Genomic DNA, 12955 nt, shown 5'->3' with positions numbered 1-12955 from the left:
TGTTGTCAAGATATGGTTGGTGTCGATGGTCGTTTCTGCTTTTGGTTGATCGTTGTTTCAATCACTTCGGTATTTTTTTTTTCTTTTTTGACTCGCATAGGCAAGTTTGACTTGCTTTTGCCAGCGTCCTCATTTGTTTTTGTTCGTTGATGTTGGTTGTGTGCAGCCTAATTATGCAGAGGCTGGATGTAGATTCATTATGTTTGTATTCCTTTGATGCTTCACTATGAGTCAACAAAAAATGCCCTTTGTCAAAAATTAAACATATTTTCAAATACAGGTTTGACCATTTTTCAAACACATGTAAAAAATATTTTTAAATACACGTAGAATGTTTTCTGAATGATACGAACAATTTTTCTAAACCACGTGAATTTATTTTTTACGTTGTATAAGAATTTTTTAATGTAGAGAACATATTTTTGAAACACATCAACATTTTGTAATGCCACAAATCTTTTTTGAATGGTAGAAAACATTTTTTATTAAATTACATGAACATTATTTACATTATATAAACAGTTTTTTAAGGTGTCATGGACACTTTTACAAAATGCATGAGCATTTCGTAATGTCACGAACTTTTATTTTGAACGGTACATACATTCTTTAAAATGGCACTCACAATTATTTTAGACAACATCAATATTTTTTAATATTTAACTTATGTAATAGTGTAAATATATATTTTTAAACATCAAACATGCTTAGCCATGATGGTTATTGCTGCTGAGCGCCTTAGAGGAGGTACCGAGTTCGATTCCCCTTAACAACGTAGCTACGCACTATCGAAACAGATGAAAAATCCGTCGATGCACGTGAGTCACACATCTCTAAACATCTCAGTCGTCTGTTTGGTGGGCCTTGGCCCAACAACGCAGCTACGCACCATCAAAGCAGATGAAGGCCCAGTTCTTTCGGCCGAATCTCTCATAATCTTGAGAATCGATCCTCCACCCAAAATCTTAAACCCATATTTTTTTAAATCCTAACTAGTTAGGATGTGAACAGCTAGGATTGTAAAAGAAATATGGGTACAAGATTCTGGAAGAAGCTGGATGAAGGGTTGATTCTCGAGATTTTGAGAGAATCGGCCAAAAAAACTGGGCCAAAAAATCTGTCCTCAGTCGTCTGTTTGGTGCGCCTTGGCCCAACAACGCAGCTACGCACTATCAAAGCAGATGAAAAATCTGTGGATGATGCACGTGAGTCGTTCCTTAATTAGTACCACCTCACGTATATATATTTTAAATATAAAATAATCTAAATCGGACAAAACCAAAAATATCACCTTGCTTTATTAGTAGGTATAGATATAGATATAGATATAGATTAGCTGAAGTTGGAGACACCAACTTTTGAATTTCGGCTAAAGTAGTTGCACTGAATTTGTCCATTAAAAAAATTGTCATGAATAGTGACCTATAATAGCAAATAAAATTTCTTGTATTTCCCGTGGAGTTGGTCCAATCTATAGTTGTATGTATTAGACATGTTTTTACCACTGTAGCGTTTAATAAATAGCTGCACTGTATTTTCATTAAATAAGCTGCACAATTGCGTACAGAAAAAAGTTGCTTCGTAAGGGCATCCCAACATTGATTCGCAAATTTCCTCATGCATCCGTTGACGGACAGGGCTCTTAATCTGCGGACATGAATGCAGGTGTCGGCTATCCAACGCTACCCACATGCATCCGGCCTCCCTAATTTTTTTAGAAGTCCCATGTTCAAATAGCCGCATACATAGAGTACATATAAATAGCCGCATGCAACGGTAGTTCAAACTTTTAAAATAAATAAATATTACATTTCCACATTGTTGTCCCTTTTAACCGTCCACTGATGCTCAATCAGATCTTCCTTGAGTTGCTCGTGATATGCTAGATGCCGGATTTGTTGATACATTTGAATAAACTTTTTAAATGTGGCCGGCTTCTGGTCTGCAAGTTCGATATCACCCATGTTCTCAAATTCTAGAGCTGTGACAACATCCTCACCCTTATCCTCAGCGATCATGTTGTGTGGGATCACACAACATGTCATCACCTCTCACAAGGTCTCCGGATCCCATTGTTTAGCAGATCCACAAACAACTACAAAATGGGCCTGCAGAACCCCAATGCCCTCTCCACATCCTTTCTTCTTTCATGGTCCGCCTGCATCATTGCCTTCTGATCCGTGTAGTTATCCTCTTCGACAAGCCGTCAGATGACTCATCATAGTGCTTGTATATGTACTCCAAATGGAATCCATTGCTTGAAAGGAGAAGGGACAAGTTTTTTAGCTCGGGTAATTCATCGAACAAGTGTCGGACATGGTGAGTATAGCAACAAGGGATGGTACCCGGCGGAACGGTCGAAGGTGAGGTGGTTGAACAGCGACGGAGGAGAAGTGAGGTGGAGCCCGGCTGGAACGCTGGAGGTGACGAAGGCGTAGAGTTCCGGCAAGGGTGGGGCGTGGCGGCCAGGGTGGTGCTGCCGCGACGAAGGCAGGAAAAAAAGACGAAAGGAGAGAAAATGGGAAGGATGGAGGCGCGGGTCCGGGAAGGTTTTTGGGTTGCCGGGGTGCTAGAGTCCTACGTGGCTGCTATCCGGACTCCCGCAAAGCCCCCATGTTTGTCTCGGGTTTGTCAAAAAGTATGCTTGGACTGCTCGACGGACAGATACAAATCTATATTAGATGGCAAACCGGGTCCGAACAACATGGTCCGGACTTATGCGGTCGATTTGAGGGTGTGCATTGAAAAATGCCCTAATGCTACCTTTTTTCAGGTGCCTGCTCCTTAGAGCTTGTTTGTAGTGGCCTGATTTATTGTTTAGCCGTCATTGTCTATAGAGTAGCCGGCCAGCTTAAAATATCCTATTTTTTTATTATGAGGAAACTCTTGATCTATTCATCAACTGTCATGGTAGTACCAAGAACATCAACAGCAAAAATACATTGAGATCTATAGACCACTTAGCGACGACTACAATCACTGAAACGAGCCGAAGACACGCCGTTGTCATCACTCCTTCATCATCGAAGCAGGACAGATCTTATTATAGTAGACAGTCGGGAAGTCGTCGTGTTAAGGCCCCATAAAACCAACTTAAAATATCATTTGTAACCCTGATAATTTATTATAATAGTGTGGTGCAAAATCATCGAGTAGATTTAAATCCGACTCAACTTTGCCTAGTACGGCGGTTATTAAAACACTTTGGTTTGTTCTACATAGTTCTACTGATGTCTAGGGTACATCTGCCTTAGTTATTGAACATCTAAATGACTTAATTAAACATAAAAGAAAGAAAGAAAGAAAGAAAAAAGTTTCCACATGGATATCTGTGTAAAATAAATAACATAGAATTTAGATGTGCAATTCTTAGGGCACATCAAGATGTGTATTAGCAAAACCGTTGACGAAACTATCAAAACCACACTTGTAGAATAACCGTATAGACCAAACTGTATTTACTGAATTATAATCAACCTACGACTATAACCTCTATGCGGTCTTTGATATGACTCTGTTATAAGGGATTCTGGGGAATAGTCTCCTGTTGTGAAGGCATATTAATTGAAGTGTTCCATCACAATGATTAGTAATTTAGTTATAATTAAGCTACCTTCAACAATTGGATCGGGGTAAGATATTGACTCCTGCCATCTATGCGCTGCCAGATATAACATGTTGTACTGATAACTGAAAACGACGGTGGTAGCAGCCGCATCTGGCCAAAGTAATAAAGTTCTGAATGTTTACGGATTATATATATAGCACTCATGTGGTAATGCCATCTCAATTCTGACGACCTAAAAGCGGAAGTGCTGTGCACACGATCCGTGCATGCACGATCCACACACGACATGATTTGGGCCACAGAGATTTACGAAACGAGGCAACCCAAGGGTGTAGATGTGTTGTCGTGCGCAGATCGTGCATGAATTTATCGTGTGTGTAGCAGTGCTCACCTAAAAGTTAATCGACATGTGGGAGATCAAATCTTACGTATAAGGGCGGCTATCATTTCTTTTAGAAAACATAAAACAAACAGAGACACTCACAATACTTGTATTGGTATAGTTGTAGGGGCGGCTATCATCATCATATACAAAACATAGTTGAAACAAATACCCAGACATGAAATTAGCGCTGCCTCATGTGCAGCTCCCCTCTATCACAAGACAGCCAAATCGTAGCCGCCCCCCTACTTATTGTATATCTTCTTTCTCTCTGGTTGGTGTTGGACGATTAACTCACTAAGAGCGTCTCCAACGTTAACCCCAAAATTTTCTCCCACATCCGTCCGTGGACCGTGGGAGATCAGTCCACAGACACGGATGCGGGAGCCGGCCATCCAAAGCTAGCCATATATGCCCAGTTACATTTCAAATGAATTTTAACAAAATAAACAAATTTTATTCAAACTCAAAAAAACCGGACGATATACATTTAAATTAGGATAATATTTACATAAAATCAGACTATATTTTGTCCGGTGAACTAATAACCTTAAAAAAAAAACTAACCCTACACTACTCTATACTTGAAGATGACCTCGTAGGCCATGATGGGCTACCCGGCAGATCCTCCGTCATCATCACTGGAGCTGTTGTCGGAGTCGTCGTCGTAGGGCTTCGGGCGGCGAAAGGGCGCGACGTTGCGGAATGGCTTCCCGGCAACAGCTTGACGCCCGCGGATGATCCTCTCCGCTTCTTTCCGTGCCTTGTGTAATGCGGCTGCGACCATCGACCACGTGAGCAGGGTAGAGGGCAGTTGGCCTTGGAGGAGGAGGCGGAGGTGGCGGTCTCGCTGAGAGACCACTCCTCACGGTACTTGGCCATCTCCCCGTCGACGTGTTGGAGATGGCGCTTGGTCATCTCCGCCGTCATTTTGGAGCGGTCCAGGCCCAGACGTACGCCAGCTCTGTGTCCGCCGCGATGTGTGGCGGCGGAGCGTTGGAGTCTGTGAACACCGCCGCCGTTAGGACGCTCTGGGAGGATGTGTTGTTGCCCCTACCGAGGTAGGGGCAAAGGCAATCGCGCACCTTCGCGGCAATTGCATGGTGTAGGGGCGCGGCGAGCACCGCTCCTCCTTGATGCAGCGGGGCGTCGAAGAGCGCCGCACCTCCTTCACGCATCAGGGTGGCAGAGAGAGCCGCTCCTCCTTGACGTGGCCAGGAGCCAGGACGCCTCGGTTGTGCTGGGGAGAGTGGGAAGGGGACGCGGGCTCCGGTTTGGCATGGAGGAGTATCTCCGGTGGTGTCGCCGGGCCGTTGACGTGGAGGACGGAGTAACAGAGCATCACCTCCATCTGCTGCTCGTTCTCCTCACTAGTCAGGACGTAGACTGCGCCCTGCGTCGTCAGTTGCTGCTGCGGATGCTGGACCTCCTCGTCGCCAGACGAAATGACAATCTCCGCCTTCGCCAAGGAGCAGGCCTGCAATGAGGACAATGTCCCCGGATGTCGAGGGCGGCGTCGCCATGACCTCCGGAGCCGTCACCTGCTGGCACCGAGGTGAATAACTTGCCCATCGCCGGAGTTGTGGAGGAAGAGGGGAAGTGCGGAGCGATCCGGTGAGTGCGATGTGGGCAACGCCATAGCACGGCTTATATAGCCTTGGCAGGCCATGCGACTGGACGGTCAGCCACTTCAATGCGGCGCATCGGCCGGAGTTGGTTCCTCGGGAAGATGCTTCCGCATTGAAGCGGTGGCTCCCGAGAGGTCGCGTTGGACAGGCCGCCCTCCCGTCCGGCCACATCATGCGGCATCAGTGTCAGCTGTTGCGTGCCTTGGGCCGGCATTGACGTGGCATGGGAAGCGGTGCGTGTATCGGACAAAAAGTGCGGAGGATGCGGGCGGGGTTGTTTGGTGGGCCAGATTAGTTAAACATAGACGTGGCAGCGGTCCGGACGCCCGCAAAGCCCCCAACCCTTATTTGTCTCTGGTTTATGGAAAAAAAAACATGTTCGAACCGTCCAGCAGATTGATACATGACCGCATTGGATGGCAAAACACGTTCGAACCTCATGATCCGAACGATTGCGGATGGTTTGAGAATTGATGTTGGAGATGCCCTAAGAAGCTGTTGAATGTCGGATAAATCTCACGTCACAAACATATCTACCTTCTCAACATCGATAATACAGGTGGTTATCCTCCTCGTCTGATCATCCATGCAAATTGTGTGCGGCACACATCAGTACTAAATTTGTCACATGTAGTTCGGCACGCAACGCATGCAGATTACTAGCCGCGCATGACTCCAAAGGAACTTTATCTCTACATGAAGAAAGGAGTGTTTCTGTCTGTCTATCATATCATATATGAAAATTCCTTGAAGTTATCACAAATTATCCACTACGCCACCAAAAATGATTCATTTTTCCCTAAGTCACTGGGCCGGATTTTGGCTTTTTTTTTTGCGGGAAAAAAAAAGAGGGCCACCCTTCTGCCTTGGATTGGAGACCCAGGTTCGTATCCTACTATCAACCTTTTTTCTTTTATCGACATATTCAAATACTTTTTAAAATATTCATATCTTTCAAATTCTAACATATCATATATGAAAATTCCTCTATTTTTTTGCAGATTTCAAATATCTTATTATCTTGCATGTCGATCAATTTTTTTAAAAAAAATCTCATTTTTGTTTATTTTTTTATCAGGTAGATTCAAATACTTTTCAAAATATTGATATTTTTCAAATCCTAACTCGAAATCTTTACATATGAAAATTCCTCAGAAAAATGTGTAGATTTCAAATATGTTACTATCTTGTATATCAATTACTTCTAAAATTAGGTTTAGGATGCAATCTTAATTAATACCTTCTTTCTGGGGGTATTTTGGAAATGCCTATTGTATATGTTCCTGCACAATTTAAATTGAGTACGTATGATAGTTTGATGCTTTCACAGAAGCTATTATTGGCACCATAGGGGATGTTGATTCCTACCGGCTATCATATGCTAAAGGTTACAACAAATGTATAATCATCATCTTTGTTTCATACATTGCATAATAACTACCCCTATACGATGATGTACATTAAGCTAATGATACGAGCTTTTATGTAAACCAGTAGGTTAACCTTGATTTTCATATTGTCTGAAAATGTGCCTATAACGATTTGTTTTACAAATATCACTAGATCATAAAAGCGCGCGCTGCCGCGCCCGTACATCTTAATAAAATATATTTAAGAAGATCTGGTCATTGCGAATACTTGAGAAAATATATACATTATACCTATGATGTGCAAATCTAGTGAGAAAATTCTACATTTTGATGCAAGGGATAAATAACACCGGTGCTATAGATACAACTTCTCGTCTTATTTACAACTGATGTTCAAAGTCAAGGATACCATGATATCTCACAAAATCAGCATATGACTATCTCAATGTCATACATGCATGCCCACACACAACTTCTGGTCGCCTCAATAAAAAAACATGAACATGTTGTTCAGTCAAAGAGAAGTACCTCCTCGAATGCCCTGAGTGCTGATTGGATGTCGATTAGCTGCTCCATGTTTTGTTGTATTGCCTTGTTAAATTTGTTCTTGCTCCGAGGGAATTGTATGACCAACACAGTTAAATTGATTCAGAAAAGAAGAGAGTTAAATCAGGAGACGATTTCCAAGAAAATGGCTCTATTATTCAAGAGCATAAGCACAGTCAAAGAGATATACATGGATATTGGATACCTTGCACAAAAAATCTCAAGTACAGACAATACAGTATAGAAGTATATACGGAAGTTGTGGTTATAGTTCCTAAAACCGCAAGGATGACTGAAATCCTTGAAATGATTGATTATCTTATTTGCCCAAGGAATACTAATTCATATTGATTTTCTTATTTCCGTTTAAAAAAGCATGAGGTAAACACACATGTCACTTCCTCGGCCGTTGTCACATCAACAAGCTAAAAAAGGCTCAAAATTACATATAGAGATGTACGGGTGCAGCCTGCTAACTTCAAAAAACAAAAACAAATGGAAGTTGCCATACCTTTGTCTACACCGTGTGCAGCCTGCTAGAGCCTCACTCTGAACAATTTTTGGATAAAGTCTCACTCTGAACAATCAATCACTGCTGCATAGACAGGAGAGGTTTCCCACGATATCAAGATGCATCAGCTACAACATCTGTAGTTATTTACCTGACATGGTGATAATGGCAACTGACGAAAAAGGTAAGCCATGTGTGACCTGGAATCCAACTTGACATGTATTGTTCATACCTGAATCATCATTACCAGTGGGAGGCACTTCGGCTCTCAGCTTTGCTGATGTATGTAACAAGAAGCACACTTCAGAGAAGAAAACCCCTCTTTTCAGTTTAATAGGGGATTGATGAAGATATGGTCAACCAGGGACTGTTTGAGCACCAAGGCAAGCACTCTGATTTCCTTCATCGCCCCTTTCTTCCCCAGCAGCAAGTAAGCGACCGCCAAACCATGAACCTACTATTGCGAGCCGCTAGGAGTGTCCCCGTTGTGCGGAAGAGGGTGGAGGATGAGATGAGACGGTGTTTGGTTCTAGGCTTCTAGCCTCTAGGGCTTAGGGAGGCCGCCGCCGTGCCTGTAGGAGGAGGAGGTGATCCGATCAACGACGAGAGGCAGGCTCGCCTCTTTCGCTCCCCTACCATGTTGATTGTAACATTAATTAGGCTGGATCAGTAAACAAGAGGGCTCCCAGATCGATCCTCGGAGCAGCAGCCCACTAACGCGTTTGGGCCGGCGGGGACGCTCGAGGTGGAGGTGGGAGGCGTATGAAAGACCGCGCGGGGACACGGCGGGACGACTTGAGGATCCAGATCGTTGAGTGAACTAATCGGACGATGCAGAGTGTCAAATCATTGTGGAGGCTCCTAGGTAGCCCCGTTATACTGTTTCTCGATGTTGATATGCAACCTTGAACATTTGGTATGCATGTCCTTATAGATTTATTGTTTTGACGGAGATGTCTAATATGTTTGCAACTAAAGTAAATTTTGACTTGGATTATAGTTGCAAACACGTATATCAACAAGACAAAATAATGCTCTTATGCACAAGTTATCATTGAGTGCTAATATGTACTTCGCTATTTTCATCCTAATGCAATATTTGTGGGGCATCACTAAGGAGGAACGACAACAAAGGTTTAAAGAGATAGCAGCAACTAGGTGGATATTTTATTGTCTAATAAATTGGAAACATCTTGAGTACATTTCAAAAATCATCCCTTTATGTTTTTGCACAACACCACTTATCATGTTGTTTGTCGTGCAACATAGTGAAAGATTTTAAGGGTTTTGCTGATGCCGTCGAGTGGGTGTATGAGGGGTGAGTTTTTTCTCCCGGTGCAACGCACAGACATGTTTGCTAGTACATAATACCCACGGACCAATCCTATCAGGAGTCCACGCCGGACGACTAATGACATGAGGCAGGTATGCTCGCGAACTTCAAAAAAGGAGTCAGGCGAAGTCAAGACTAGGTAGGATCATGCTGTTTGCAACCAAAAGACCCAAGAAGGGAGGCATCCAACCAACCCAAGACCGGGTATAAGGGCATCTCCAACGCCGACCCGCAAATGTTTCCGATATATGTTCATTTTTATGTCCGGATGTGGTCCACGGACATGATGAACGAGTGAGCCATCCAATGCTAATCACAAAGTATTAGGCTAGGATGAGAAAAAATAGGTGGGACCATGCATGTGGTGGGATAATTTTGATTTAGTGTCCGTTTGGGAGGACACAAATGAGAGGGGACCATGCGTGTGAGGAGAGAGAAAAATAGGAGGACCACACGGAGACTTTTGATTGGTAAAGTGGATGTCCAGACTCCAGTATAGCTCCCTCACGTTTTTCTCGATTTTGCCGGAAAACGGACCTTCGAACCACTCCACGGCCCGATAAGGGTCCCCATTGGATTGTGAAAGTGAACAAAAATGTTCTATCAGACATATATTGGAGTTTTGAGGGTCTGCCTTGAAGATGCCCTAAATAGCCATGCGCCAGGATCATAAGAGGAAAACTTCTACTTTGATGACCAAGACGACGGAAGCGATGCCTGGATTAGATTCGAACCTACAGATCCCGTGGAGATATGGCCACCAGATATCCCATCGATTTACTCTCAAAGGTCGTGGACTTCCACATTGTATTTGTTGATATATATAAATTCTAGATAAGTAGGATCAGGGTCGTCATTCGCTTCGCAGAGGCCCGAACTTGGGTAAAATCATCTCGTGTATGTTTGATATAAACTAAAGTTACATCCCACTTTCATACAAATTCATGTACGTTAATCTACTAATGTTCGGGGTACTTTGTGAAGCACCATCAACAAACCGCTCGTCATAGTAGGCATTGAATGATGGAAGCTCATAGTCGCACACGCGAAAAGGTCATGCCGTCGAAGGAAGGTTACCGACACCACCAAAATACTAATTTGAGATGCTCCGGCATTGCATTCTAGGAAACAAAATTTGCTCCAACATTCCATTTTTGTTAGCACCAGCTCTTGGTCCCTCATGATAGAATTTTTTAGAACATCGTTCCTGTATTAAGAAAGTTCATATGATAAGTTATCAGTTTGCACTATGATAAACAAGCATTACATCAAAGAGCACTATAGGAGCATCAATGGTAAGAGAATTATTTTTTCATAAGTGTCTATCACAACAAATAGCTACCCTCCTGGCAAAATGCAGACCAAATTCATGGAACGATGAATACATCGGCTCGTCACCCGCAAGATTTAGCGGGCTGCTCGTAGCAATACCAAATTGTGTCCTTGTCCTCACAGTTATTCTCCACCCACACATTCATAAATCCCCTTCTCATCCACTTTTGTCTAATAATTTGGGATAGCATTGGATCCATTCGTGGTCAATTTTATTCTAAAACCAGGTGCTTATACTAGAAAACATTCTAGCAATGTTTTCATAGCACATGCATGTTGAAATGCTTAGCATCAAGTTTCGATGGTTCTAAGAATTCTAACCACCAAGTTTTGACCAACATTGGCCATGCCCTCAGAACTGCTTTAGATTTCAATATACTATCCAAATTTTAACCTTGTCATGGATAAATATAGGGGCAACTAGTAGGGTCTCAACTAATACTACCTTCAATGGGACAAGCTAATATTTTCATTGGATAAATTAGGCAAATTCCATGATAACGAGATCACAATAGATACCAAGTATGAACATAAACTAACTATTATAACCCCTTCGTCCGGAAATACTTGTCAAAGAAATGGATGTATCTTTGACAAGTATTTCCGGACGGAGGGAGTACTTCGCAATCTTTAATGTATCAAGTAACATTTATTTATCTTCATTGGCCATTCTGATTAATAATTTACAATCCTGCCTAAGATCGGTCGCGTCAATCCGGCTTTAAGTTGATCGAATAACTTCAGAACTTGTTCTACCTCCTCCCACTAATAACATAGAAATTTTGGAGGCCCTTGCACCTTGGTGTTCCTTGAATATAGTGACAAAAAGTGTATATTTGTTGGGCTCTAAAGATAAGGGTTTGTTGCAAGCATAAGATTTTACCTCAATGAGAAAGGTATTCAAGTTGTCGAGTTTCCATGCTCATTTTCAGATTTTGCACTCTTTGAAGGAATTTCCATCATGCTCACTTAGACAAGGGGATGCCATGTGGCCATGGCTGCTCTGTGGTATGTGGGGGGAAGGTGGTCGGGGCTGTGTGTGGTCGGCCGTTGACAAATGATAGAGAGAATATACCCCACTTATCATAAGTTTCATCGGCCCTACCTATGTTAAATTGCCTCGGCCCCACCTGTCATAAGTTGCGATAGCCCCACATGTCAGGATATTAGCACGTCAACATAGTGGGGAGGGAGAATGGCCCGACTCCACCTGTCAGGGTATCATGCGGCCCCACATGTCATAAGTTGCCTCGACCCCGCATGTCAGGAATCTACCGACAATGCAGTGAGAGAGAGTGGACCGAACCCGCCTGTCAGGATATCACACGGCCCCACAATTAGGAGGTAACTATGAAAGGCTTTGACCATACGGGAGTGCTTTGTTTGGAATTTTGTTAGCAGGTGATGGAGGAGGAAGGGCAAAAATGAGCAACGTTAGTTGCCTGGGGCAAAACTAAGCAACGAGGGGCACGAAATAGAAAGCCTAATTTTATTATCTTGGGGTCAAGTCTAATGGAAACACAGAAGATGCATCTAATCTATCTACTTAGGGAAATTATCCTTCATTGCCACATAAAAGTTATGTCACCGCCTAAGTGATTATTGTTGGTTGTCACATAAAAATGATCTCACCACATGGTTGAAAATACGTTACATTATAAGATTTTCTTTGTGCTTTTCTCGATGAGTGTGGTTCTTGGGAGGAGCCTACGCTAACAAGCTCCAAAACCATGGCCTCGCATCCACTTATAATTGTACCCTTGGCAAGCATCCACAAGTACTAAGAATAATTAAGATAAAAACCCAACAATAGCTTTATCTTGCTATAGGGTACCTAATTCGCATGTGTTATAACTTCTATATGTTTGGAATGGTCATTTAAGTCACTTTGATCTCCTTTCATATATTTATCATAACTCACTGCATCACCTTAAGTATCCCCCATGTGTACGCATGCACTCATACAAAAAAACACAACAGATTGCATAGTAACAAACATCTAAAGTTCAAATTATCCTTGTATTATTTCACAAACGTCAAGGAACAAGACATCAATATTTGTCCATGGATTGAATAGGTTTATGGATGAGAAACCTTTGATGCAGGAAGAAGATGGTACTAGATATGGCATCGGGGCACCGCCGGAAGTGAGGGCAGAGCCCAATACCTTAATCTTATTCCCTGGCTGTTGCTCTAGGTGGGAGAAGGGTCTCCCTTTGGCTTTTGGTTGCCATGGCTGTTGTGAATGGGAGCCTCCCCAGAGATTATTGGATCTTACTTTGGAG

The sequence above is a fragment of the Triticum aestivum genome, chromosome 2D (assembly GCF_018294505.1).
Source record: "Triticum aestivum cultivar Chinese Spring chromosome 2D, IWGSC CS RefSeq v2.1, whole genome shotgun sequence".
NCBI lineage: Eukaryota > Viridiplantae > Streptophyta > Magnoliopsida > Poales > Poaceae > Triticum > Triticum aestivum.
Note: the sequence above shows the minus strand (reverse complement) of the source record.